This window comes from Ovis canadensis, chromosome 17 (genome assembly GCF_042477335.2).
Source record: "Ovis canadensis isolate MfBH-ARS-UI-01 breed Bighorn chromosome 17, ARS-UI_OviCan_v2, whole genome shotgun sequence".
Classification (NCBI taxonomy): Eukaryota; Metazoa; Chordata; class Mammalia; order Artiodactyla; family Bovidae; genus Ovis; species Ovis canadensis.
The window spans coordinates 32,788,509-32,801,650 of NC_091261.1; the positions used below are offsets into that span (position 1 = coordinate 32,788,509).

The window sequence follows — 13,142 nt, forward strand, 5'->3', positions numbered from 1 at the left end:
CTTTTAAGAACAAGGATATATATTATTCAGTGTTATACTTTTTATAACAGCTGTTTTGATAATATAACCCTTGAATTCAGCCTTGAATATTGAGCAAAATTTTCTACAGAGAATAAGCGTTAGATGTTTTGTTTTAAAGACTGAATCCAGAGTGGGTTCCATTGGCAAAAAGAAGTGACAAAAGAGTTAGCACGTCTGGAAGTAAGCTACAGTAACTGTGCAATATTTACTAGATAGAAAATTAAAGGTGAGGTGACTGAGAAAAGTAAATACTTTGAATATCCTTTAAAATACTGAAAAATATGAAGTGAAGTGAAAGTCACTCAGTCGTATCTGACTCGTTGAGAGAGTAGGTAGCTTTTCTCTTCTCCAGAAGTAGGTAGCTTTTCTCTTCTCCAGAAGATGATCCCCTGGGTTGGGACCTAGGGATCAAACCCAGGTCTCCTGCATTGCAGGCGGATTCTTTACCAGCTCAGCCACAAGGGAAGCCCAAGATACTGGAGTGAGTAGCCTATCCCTTCATCAGTGGACCCTCCAGACCCAGGAATCAAACTGGGGTCTCCTGCATTGCAGCCAGATTCTTTACCAACTGAGCTACAAGGGAAGCTCCTCCTCCCCTCAAAAAAGAAAAGGGCTTCCATTAAAAAATAAAGCAAGTGTCTCATGGAGATGAGAGAAGTGATATTGTCTTATAGTTTTAAATCTTCCCTGAGTACAAATAAACATTTTCATTTCTGTTCTGAATAATTTTGAGTAAAGATTCATTAAGAAGCTGCTCAGATACTTTCAAAATCGGGGGTACTAGTGTTTGCGCATTATATATTCTTAATCTTTCAGCTAGGACATTCTGGAATGAGGTTGTAGAATAGGTGTAAAAGAAACTTCAATTCTAGAGAATATTTATAGTTAAAGAGAATTGTAACTGGTAGTGATTTCAAATAGTAAAGAATTGTCTGTGAGATCTAACTCTGTGACCTCATCTCTGGTCAATGTCCCCATTATGGCCCTACTTTTGCTAAAGCTAATTTGTTTCTTTTCTTAAATCACAAGAATATGCACACCGCTACTTCTGGCTGCATGTTGTTGATGAAAGCCAATCGCAAGGTCAAATCAGATAACATGGTGGAAAAGAATACTCCTTCCATGGTGGTGAATTACTGTTTAGTCAACCTTCAAATAGAATATGGATTTGAAGGGTTTCCTTTTAACAATGTATCAGTTCAGTTCAGTTCAGTCACTCAGTCGTGTCTGGTTCTTTGCGACCCCATGAATTGCAGTACGCCGGGCCTCCCTGTCTACCACCAACTCCCAGAGTTCACCCAAACTCACATCCATCGAGTCGGTGATGCCATCCAGCCATCCCATCCTCTGTCGTCCCCTTTTCCTCCTGCCCCCAATCCCTCCCAGCATCTGAGTCTTTTCCAATGAGTCAACCCTTTGCATGAGGTGGCCAAAGTACTGGAGTTTCAGCTTTAGCATCATTCGTTCCAAAGAACACCCAGGGCTGATCTCCTTCAGAATGGACTGGTTGGATCTCCTTGCAGTCCAAGGGACTCTCAAAAGTCTTCTCCAACATCACACACAGTTCAAAAGCATCAATTCTTCAGCGCTCAGCTTTCTTCAAAGTCCAACTCTCACATCCATACATGACCATAGGAAAAACCATAGCCTTGACTAGACGGACCTTTGTTGGCAAAGTAATGTCTCTGCTTTTGAATATGCTATCTAAATTGGTCATAACTTTCCTTCCAAGGAGTGAGCACGTTTTAAAACCCTCCTAATTCAAAAACGATCATGGAATACATCAGCTTCACCTCAAATCAATGACTAGAGAGCAATGTTTTGTAAAATATGTGATTACTGATCCTACTGCCCTTCAGTTCAGTTCAGTCGCTCAGTCGTGTCCAACTCTTTGTGATCCCATGAACTGCAGCACGCCAGGCCTCCCTGTCCATCACCAACTCCCGGAGTTCACTCAAACTCAAGTCCATTGAGTCGGTGATGCCATTCAGCCATTTCATCCTCTGTCGTCCCCTTCTGTTCCTGCCCCCAATCCCTCCAAGCATCCGAGTCTTTTCCAATGAGTCAACTCTTTGCATGAGGTAGCCAAAGTACTGGAGTTTCAGCTTTAGCATCATTCCTTCCAAAGAAATCTCAGGGTTGATCTCCTTCAGAATGGATTGGTGGATCTCTTTGCAGTCCAAGGGACTCTCAAGAGTCTTCTCCAACACCACAGTTCAAAAGCATCAATTCTTCAGCGCTCAGCCTTCTTCACAGTCCAACTCCCACATCCATACAAGACCACAAAAAAACCATAGCCTTGACTAGATGGACCTTAGTCGGCAAAGTAATATCTCTGCTTTTGATAATGCTGTCTAGGTTGATCATAACTTTTCTTCCAAGAAGTAAGCGTCTTTTAATTTCATAGCTGCAATCACCATCTGCAGTGATTTTGGAGCCAAAATAAATAAATAAATAAATAAAGTCTGACACTGCTTCCACTGTTTCCCATGAAGTGATGGAACCTGATGCCATGATCTTTGTTTTCTGAATGTTGAGCTTTAAGCCAACTCTTTCACTCTCCCTTTTCACTTTCATCAAGAGGCTTTTTAGTTCCTCATCACTTTCTGCCATAAGGATGGTGTCATCTGCATATCTGAGGTTATTGATATTTCTCCCAGCAATCTTGATTCCAGCTTGTGTTTCTTCCAGCCCAGCGTTTCTCATGATGTACTCTGCATAAGAGTTAAAAGAGCAGGGTGACAATATACAACCCTGACGTACTCCTTTTCCTATTTGAAACCAGTCTGTTGTTCCATGTCCAGTTCTAACTGTTGCTTCCTGACCTGCATACAGATTTCTCAAGAGGCAGGTCAGGTGGTCTGGTATTCCCATCTCTTTCAGAATTTTCCACACTTTATTGTGACCCACACAGTCAAAGGCTTTGGCATAGTCAATAAAGCAGAAAGAGATGTTTTTCTGAAACTCTCTTGCTTTTTCCATGATCCAGCGGTTGTTGCCAATTTGAGAACATCGGGAAGTTCACGGTTCATGTATTGCTGAAACCTGGCTTGGAGAATTTTGAGCATTAATTTACTAGCATGTGAGATGAGTGCAATTGTGTGGTAGTTTGAGCATTCTTTGGCATTGCCTTTCTTTGTGATTGGAATGAAAACTGACCTTTTCTAGTCCTGTGGCCACTGCTGAGTTTTCCAAGTTTGCTCACATATTAAGTGCAGCTTTCACAGCATCATCTTTCAGAATTTGAAAGAACTCAACTGGAATTCCATCACCTCCACTAGCTTTGTTCGTAGTGATTCTTTCTAAGGCCCACTTGACTTCCCATTCCAGGATTATTCATAACGAAATTGACTCTTTCATTTACCACTCCACGTGCAGTTTGATAATAAAATCCCACCTGGAACAAGTCCAAATGCATAGGACAAATGGGATTGACTGGAGTGAGTGGGCTAGTTACTAGTTAGACAAAAATGATAATTAACAGAATTATATCCTTTTAGAGCCAGATGATAAACATATTTCAAATTAAATACAAACTCCAATTAATTTGTAGTGGCTGCCTGGAGGTCTGGGTTGCGAAGATTTACACTTGAAGGCTAAATGAATAAACACTCCTTGGCTAATTATTGATATATGAAAGATCACTAAGTAGAGTAATGGCTGTTCCTGAGCTAGATATTCACACATTGTGCCCTGGAGAAATTTTAATGAGGGCTATCATGGAACCCATCTACACTATTAAGTAGCTATGTAAACTTGGCCAATTAACACAGCTGTGCCTGCTTATTTATACAGAGTATGGGGTTAAATATTAGTACCTACCTAAGGATTTGTGTTTGTTTTATGTTTATTCAGGGAAGGGATGGCACATAAATGAAACTAACTTAATAAGTTGCTTAGCAGAGTATATAACAAAAATTAAGGAATCAATAAATGCTAATTGTTGTATTTATAACAACCACAACCATGCAAGCCATCAGGCTCATTCACCTGTGTCAGACATTATGCAAAGAATTTTATATCCTTTCTTTCCTCGCAATAATAAAATAAATGTTTACTGCTGTTACATAAATGAAGATAACTAACTGTTGAGAACTTGGGGGGTAGCTGAAATAATCCAGATTTATGATTTATTGACTGTGGCAACCTCTATTATCCTAAGCATGCACATAGTTTTACTTGTAATAATAACTTGTATTAGTAGTATAAGTAAAATTAATATATTTTGCTTGAAAAAGATGTTTCTGAAAGCTCTATTTGTAATTATCCAAAAAGGAATATAGGTATTAGCCTATGACTTGAATTTTTCTTAGGAGAAAAACTTATAGGAAATTTCTTTTAGAAAAAAAAAGGAAACAAAGCCATGTTGACCATTCAGAGAGATAGATATTAAGTATGCTCACATTAAAATTTGTAACTAGTCAGAAATATTTTTTACTGTTATTATTGGGCAACAATACAAATTGTGATACAATAATTAAGTAAATTTTTTTCTCTCAAAAAGCTGATAAATAAATAACTCTAATCTTCCTAAAAGCTTCCCTGGTGACTCAGCAGAAAAGAATTCACCTGCCAATGCAGAAGATGTAGGTTCAGTCTCTTGGACAGAAAGATCCTGGAGGAGAGAAAGGTAAACCCTTCAATATTCTTGCCTGGGAAATTCCATGGACAGAGATCCCTTGTGGGCTCCATCCCATGGGGCTGCTAAAGACTCAGATATGACTTAGTGACTAAACAACAACAAATCTTCCTGAACAGGTCTTGGGAGTAAATAAGCTAATCATACGACAGTTTTCCCTGAAATTTCAACCTTCAGGGAGACATAAAAACGAGTATCACAATAAAATGTATGACCAATCTAGATAGCATATTCAAAAGCAGAGACATTACTTTGCTGACTAAGGTCCGTCTAGTCAAGGCTATGGTTTTTCCAGTGGTCATGTATGGATGTGAGAGTTGGACTGTGAAGAAAGCTGAGTGCTGAATTGATGCTTTTGAACTATGGTGTTGGAGAAGACTCTTGGGAGTCCCTTGGACTGCAAGAAGATCCAACCAATTCATTCTAAAGGAGATCAGTCCTGGGTGTTCGTTGGAAGGAATGATGCTAAAGCTGAAACTCCAGTACTTTGGCCACCTCATGCAAAGAGTTGACTCATTGGAAAAGACTTGGATGCTGGGAGGGATTGAGGGCAGGAGGAAAAGGGGATGACAGAGGATGAGATGGCTGGATGGCATCACTGACTCGATGGAGGTGAGTTTGAGTGGACTCTGGGAGTTGGTGATGGACAGGGAGGCCTGGTGTGCTGCGATTCATGGGGTCACAAAGAGTCGGACATGACTGAGCGACTGAACTGAACTGAACTGAACTGGTAGGAAAAAAAAAAAGTCAAAATATGCTTTTTTTTAAAAAAAAGGGTAGAGTGTTTATGGAATTTTTACTAGTCCTAGTTAAAAGAACTAGAAGGGTAAAAAAAAGCCAATCTACAGTATTTGTGCCTAGAAAATAATATTTTTTTTTTCAGACAGTCAGACAATTTTGGGGTCAAGCAATGACCTGCCATAGTCACAGAGGAATTGAATCTGTGTTATCTACCAATGCAGTTTTGACAACTACAACCTTGTATGCATATTTTCTTTTTGGCTCAATTTATTCCTGCTTCTTGGGATCATTTCCCAAATAAGGCACTGTTTAAGGAGAATACAAATTAAATCAAAGTATTGTATATTTACTTGCGTAACCAATGACTCTTTTATAAATTTATTTTTCACGTAACATAAAGAAAACTTTTATACTTTATTATCACTGATTTTATTTTCTAATTTCTGTCTAAAATTTGTGTATCATTAAGTACATTGACATAGAATGAGATGTTTGATTTGCATCATTGACTCAATAGACATGAGTTTGAGCAAACTCAGGGAGATAGTGAAAGACAGGGAAGCCTGCTGTGATTCAGTCCTTGGGGTTGCAAAGAGTCAGTAGTGACTTAGCAACTGAACACCAAAATGTACATTGCAATCTTTTTTCTATTAAATATCTTCATTTTAATAGTGCTAAGTCTCTTTAATCATGTCCAATCCTGTGTGTGCCTATGGACCTTAGCCAGCCAGGCTCCTCTGTCCATGGGATTCTCCAGGCAAAAATACTGGAGTGGCTTGCCATTCCCTTCTCCTCATTTCAATAGATGATGTGCTAAAAATAGAAAATACCAGAATATGTTTATATATAACCTCTTTATTTTTCCACCTCTTTTCCACCTCTTCATATGCTTACTTGTTCTACTTAAGCATAAATGACTATATGGCCTTCATCTGACTGAACCTTCTTGTGTGCCCTTAAAGCATAGAACAATTTCATACCAGAGTGGACATGTTTGTGGTGTCCTAAAGATGCTTTCTTCAATGGACATTATAATTTTTTTAAGAAAACATATGTTTTCCAATTTTGGCTTCTGTAATTCTTAGATGGGACTTGTCATCTGTTGGTCAGTTTCTGCCATTTGTCATGTACACAGGTGACAAACATGCAGATTACATAAATATATTATTCTACATCAGTAGTTGGCGAACTATGGTCTATGGATCAAATATGGCCTACCACTGTTTTTGGGAAAACTTTTATTAGTGTATAGTCAGTCCCATTTGATTATATTGATATATTGTTTATGGCTGCTTTCACACTACAAGGGCAGAATGGGGTAGTTGTAACAGAGACTATGTGGCACGAAAGCCAAACATCTAGTTTTTTAAAGAAAAAGTTTGCTGATCTCTGTTTTACACTAGAATTCTGAAATCTCTTTTGTTCTTCATTTTGTGTCTACCTGTCAGTTTTTTATGTTGTCTCAACAGAAGTTGTGGATTTGTATCTTATTCTCCAGTTGCAAAACATAAGATCACTTATCTTTAATAATAATTTCCAGGATTGAAACCTTTAAAACATATAGGAGACAGAGGACATTCCAGACAGAAATAAACTGTGACTTTTATCTACACTTGCAAGTTTTACTGTCCTTGTTACAGCAGTTCTGTGAACACTCTGATGAGATCTCTCAAGAAATAACTTGTTTCTAGGAGCATATTTAGCTGACACAGTATTCCTGCTAATATCTGAGACCTGACACAGGATACAAGCCAAGTCTATGTTTTCTTCATCAGTGGCTGAACTCATCTGAGTCCTCTGGGACTCCTCTTGGGATTGGATGTGTGTTTGCCAGAATTTCACTGCAGTCTGAGTCACTTTCTACCCAGCCCTTTATTCCTCCCTTGGCCCTTTTATAGAAGCCAGAAGTGCATTGTCTTCTTAAAGGTTTTTCTACCAACCCTGCTTTCTTTGCCTTTTATCTAAAAAACCTTTACTCCCAACAAATATCTTGAATATGTAATTCTGTCTTGGCATCTATTTTTGGAGAACCAAACTTACTTGTTCTGTTCTTTCCATTTGTTGTATGTTATCATTCCACTCAAATGAACAAATGAAAACAAAAAGAAAGATATATAAAAAAAGTAATATCAAAAAAGAAAGAAAGTAATATCAAAATAAAGCATATCTGGAGAGTGGCAGTTTCTGGAAATTATTTATCTGATTATAACTTGGAAGACCTGTTGAGAGGTAATTTCCATTAACCTCTTGTGTTTCTACATATCTTATAAGCAGGGAATTGACTCTGTTAGAGTTTCCTGAACTACATTTTTCAAGGCTGAAACAGGCATTGTTTCTTCCTGTGGTGGCAGATAACAGGTTTGATTGCTGTCCAGGGTAATAATCTGTCCCTCCAGCGCAAACATTTGACAGGTTTCTAGTAGATTCTTTAAAAGACTGGAGTCTTCTAAGTTTTATTTCTTACTTGTGATGCAAATGACCTGTGTGGACAGCATCCACCCTGGTGGCTCCACATTGGCTCACGAAACACAGGGTATAAAGGGAACTAATGTTAAAATCTACTCAAGATATCTATTTTAAATTTAAAATATAAAACAATATTTTACAAAATTACTGAATGCAGAGTAAATAACTGTTGTCTTTTTTCCCAAACACAGGTTTTGCTATCTTAATTCTGTGAAAGGTAAATACTTTTTTATTGAAAATTAGACCTTAAAATTCTGTTGACCTGTGAAAGTCATTTTGATTTGCTACTTGAAAATGCAAGAAGTAAAAAAAGTTCCCAAAACCCTATAAAGAAATCACTTAGGATTTCAAAATATTTTTATCAAACAGTGTGCCCATTGATTTAGGTGAATAGATGACTTAAGTATTTTTATTCCTTCAAAATCCACACCATTGCTTTAGATGGAAGCAGATTTCTGGTATAAATTATGCCTCTATCAGGCATTGGAGAAATGAATGACAGGACTAAGCACCTCATGTAGGAGTCTCCTCGATTACCCTTCAGCAGTCTAGCTGTCTGTGTGTTCAGTTCATGTTCAGCTATGATGATTATTTTATGCTAATAAAGTAATATTATATAGTTTTAAATTGAGACAGGAATAAGCAAAATGAGCCTGGAGAGGACTTTGCAGCTGTGTAGACTGACTGTATAAGGTCCTTGGGGGATGTGATTATCAGAAGACTGAATCATCATTAGGATAATTAGTGTACTTGGCAACTACATTAGTGGAATTATTGTCATTGCTCACAGCTTGTCAGTGCAGGATTTTTTGATCTGGTAAATTTCACTTTTGCAAATGCAACTGACCATGTGAATGAAATTAAGAGAAGTAAACACTTTTGTTATTTCTATTCAGTTCCAGAACTAACAAATGAAAAGTGAATGTATTTAAGACCAAAAGGGGGTATTTTTTGAATTAAACGGTTATCTTGCAACTGTCCTGGATGTAAACTTAAATAATTAAAATAAAACATGCTGCTATTTATGAACAGATTATCCTTTTAATTTTCAGTGCTTATTATGAGTCAGTTCTTAAAAGATAAATATTGAGGCCATTTTTGTAGTTGAATTATAGTAGGTTTACAATGTTGTGTTAGTTTCAGGGGTACAGCAAAGTGATTCAGTTATTTCTGTGTGTATGTATATATATGTATATACACATATACCTATGTATGTATTCTTTTTCAGATTATTTTTCCTTATAGGTTATTACAAAATATTGAATATTGTTCTGTGTGCTATACAGTGGTCCTTGTTTGTTATCTACTTTATGTATATTAATGTGTATGTTAATCCCAAACTCCAAAAATATGAAACAGTTCACAAATTTGCACATCATCCTTGCTCAGAGGCCATGCTCATTTTTTCTGTATCATGAGGCCATGCTCATCTTTTCAGATTTTTAGTTTGTGTGCTATAGAATCCAACATGAGGCCATTCTTATATATATCTTAGTTATTACTTTGATATTCTGTGGATCTGCCATGAGTGTTCACATGTGGTTTCCACTTTGTAGATTCTACTTTGGAATAAATCACACCTTGAAAAAGTACAAAGGAGCTGCTCATATATAGTTAGTGTTCAGTGATACTGTTTCTGTTTGCTTGTTAAATAAGTTAAATTTCTTTATTATTATTATTTACTTTACAATATTGTATTGGTTTTGTAATACATCAACATGAACCCGCTATAGGTAAGCTAAATTTCTTATTAACGATAGCTGGCCTCTGATTATTCTATGACCCAATCACAACAGAGCATTGACTGTTCAGGTTTGACAAAATTATCTGTTCTATCCTAGAGAATGACAGCTTTGCTCCACATGATGTTTACGATTGTTTTCACTAGGCTGAACTTTGAAGAAAAAAGCTGCCCAATTTATCATGTTTTGCTTATTTCATCAAATTGATTGGGTGAATATTCACTATGCAGAAACTCTATCTTGTCAACTTCTCACCAAGTTTATCTTTTCTCAATAAGAAAGTGAAGGACCATGTGTCTGTCCTTACTGAAAGAGTATGAAATGTTGTTGAAAGTCTTACTCTTTTTTATCATGTATATTTGGGCCTTACATTGTTTTTTGTACCCTCTTTTCCTCCTTTTTTTTTTTTTTTATCTCTCCTGTCCCCATAAGAGTAGTCAATCTTGGCAAAAGTCATAGAGCTGACTTGTTTTCAAGAATACAGGGAATGGGAAGAAGCTCCTTGACATTATCTTGGCAATGATTTTTTGGATATGACTCTGAAAGCAAACGCAACAAATGCAAAAATCAACAAATGTGACTATATCAGACTTAAAACTTCTGCACAGGGAAAGAAACAACAAAATGAAAAACAACCTGCAGAATGGGAGAAAGCTTTGGCAAATAGTATTTCAGTTAAGAGATTGATGATCAAAATATATAAAACACTTACACAACTCAATGGGAACAAAAAATCCAATTAAAAACCAAGCAGGGAAACTAAATAGATGTATTTCCAAAGAATACCTTCAGATGGCCAATGGGTACATGAAAAGATGCTCACCATCACTAATTATTGGGAAATGCATATCATCAGTAAGATATCACCTCATACCTCTTAGAATGACTATTATCAATAAGATGAGATAGCAAGTGTTGGTGAGGATGTGGGAAAAAAGAGAACTTTTATATATTGTTGATGGGAATGTAAACTGGTACAGTTACTATGGAAAACAATATGGAGGTTCTTCAAGAATTGAAAGTAGAACTGCCATGTGGTCTAGCAAGTTCACTTCTGGGTATATACTCAAAGAAAATGGAAGCAGGGTATCTAAGAGATATAATCATTTCCGTGTTTATTGTAGCATTTTTACAATGCCCAAGATAAGCAAGCAACCTAAATGCCCATCAACAGATGAATGGATCAAAGATGTTTGTGTATGTGTGTATTTGATGCTTGAAAAAATAAGGGTTAGAGGTGCTAACCCTCCCTACAATGGAAAAATGGAGGGTAACTTTACAGATTTCCCTGGCTCTATGTCCTCAGGTTCAACCAAACTTGAATATATTTAGTGAAAGAAATATGCTTACAAGTGGACCCAGGCATTTCAAATCCATGTTTTTCAAATGTTCACTGTATATACTATACACTGGAATCATATTCAGCCATGAGAAGGAAAGATATCCTGCCTTTCCTAGTATTCTAGTATTCTTGATGGACCTTGAACACATTATGGAAAGTGAGATCCATCAAACAAAAAAACACACATACACAATATCACTTATGTGTGGAATCTAAAAATGCCAGACTCATAAAAGCAGAGAGTAAAATGGTATTTCCAGGGATTGAGGGTAGATGTATAGGACAGATGCTGTTTAAATGTACAGACTTGGCAGTGAGTGGTAAACATATCCTAGAGGTCTAATGTGTAGTATCATGAACATAGAGAACAGTATTATAATCACCAAACTTGCTGAGAAACTGGAAGTTAATGATTTCAACCACTAAAAAGATATGATATTTATGTAATTCAGTAGTGATTCTAATTATCATTCCAGTGGTAATCACATTACAATGTGTTAATGTATAAATTTAACATGCTATAATCTTATACAGCTGGTGGTAGTCTTCCTTGGTGGCTCAGATGGTAAAGAATCTGACTGCAATGCAGGAGACCTGAGTTTGATCCCTGGGTTGGGAAGATCCCCGGGAAGGGAGGGCATAGCAATCCACTCCAGTATTCTTGCCTGGAGAATCCCCATGGATAGAGGAGCCTGACGGCTACAGTCCATGGATTTGCGAAGAATCAGACATGACTGAATGACAAAGCACAATGTACATAGCACAATCTTATATTGAATCAATGTTATATGTCATATAATTAAAAAAAATGAATTAGGGGAATCTGACAATGGACGTGGAGAAGGCAATGGCAACCCACTCCAGTACTCTGGCTTGGAAAATCCCATGGATGGAGGAGCCTGGTAGGCTGCAATCCATGGGGTCGCTAAGAGTTGGACATGACTGAGCGACTTCATTTTCACTTTTCACTTTCATGCATTGGAGAAGGAAATGGCAACCCACTCCAGTGTTCTTGCCTGGAGAATCCCAGGGAAGGCAGAGTCTGGTGGGCTACCATCTATAGGGTCCCACAGAGTTGGACAGGACTGCAGCAACTTAGCAGTAGCAGCAGCAGCAGACAATGAATATAGGGATATCAGAACCTACTCCTCAAACACTGTCTTTTTCTATGAAAGATAAAAGATCATTTATTGTGTTTTGTCCATTAAAAGAGGACCCCATATATGTACTTTGAAAAATACTAAAAATTCTTTACCAGCAAACAAATATCACAATCAATAAAAGTATAAAAAGTTAAATATTTAAGAACAAAAATCAGACAATTATAAAAGCTTATAGTCAGAAGTAATTTTTTCAGTTGTGAGGAAAAATAAAAACAAAACATTGTGAAACTAAAATATAACCACAGATAATAAACATTACAATTCATAATAGAAATGGGTTTGTAAATGAGCATACAACAGTTCTGTATCCCCAAACAGGGAAAGGGGTACATGCCTAAAGAAGACTGTACCTTTCCCTGTTACTTCAGTAACTGTTAACATGTAGTATATTTTTACCTTCTCTTTTTAACTTCAAAACAACAATTCTATCATTCTTTTTCAAAAAACATTTTTATTTATTTACTTTTGGCTGGATTGGGTCTCCATTGCTTTGTGCAGGCTTTCCTTAGTTGTGACAAGTGGTGGCTACTCTTAACTGCAGTGCATAGGCTTCTCATTGTGGTGGCTTTTTCTGTTGTAGAGCATAGGCTGTAGGTGCAAGGGCTTCAGTAGTTGCAACACATGAGTTGTGGGCCCTTGAGTGTGGGCTCAGTGGTTGTGGCACAGGGGCTAATTTGCTCCACGGCATGTGGAATTTTCTGGACCAGGGATTGAACCTATGTCCCCTTCATTGGCAGACAGATTCTTATCCACTAAGACACCAGAGAAGTACTCTATCATTCTTTATAAAATCTCTGTTCCAACAGCTTTCATAATACTCAATTTATTGCATGTAATAAGAGCTTACTAGAGTCAAGAGACACTAAAGAACATTTAGTAAACAACTAGATGAATATAATTAATTCTGATTCAGTTCTATATAAATTAGTTAATAATAGCTGTGAAAATCCAATTGTAGCTAAAGCACAGGCAATTTCCCCACACAAACTGTTTTAGTAAGAGTATCAATTTTAAATGGTAAATGATTG

General features: G+C 37.0%; 1 pseudogene; it reads right to left on the reverse strand.

Moving 5' to 3' along the window:
• Positions 1-9,211: 9,211 nt before the first annotated feature.
• Positions 9,212-9,285, reverse strand: LOC138423021 (U6 spliceosomal RNA; annotated as a pseudogene).
• Between the last annotated feature and the right edge of the window lie 3,857 nt (positions 9,286-13,142).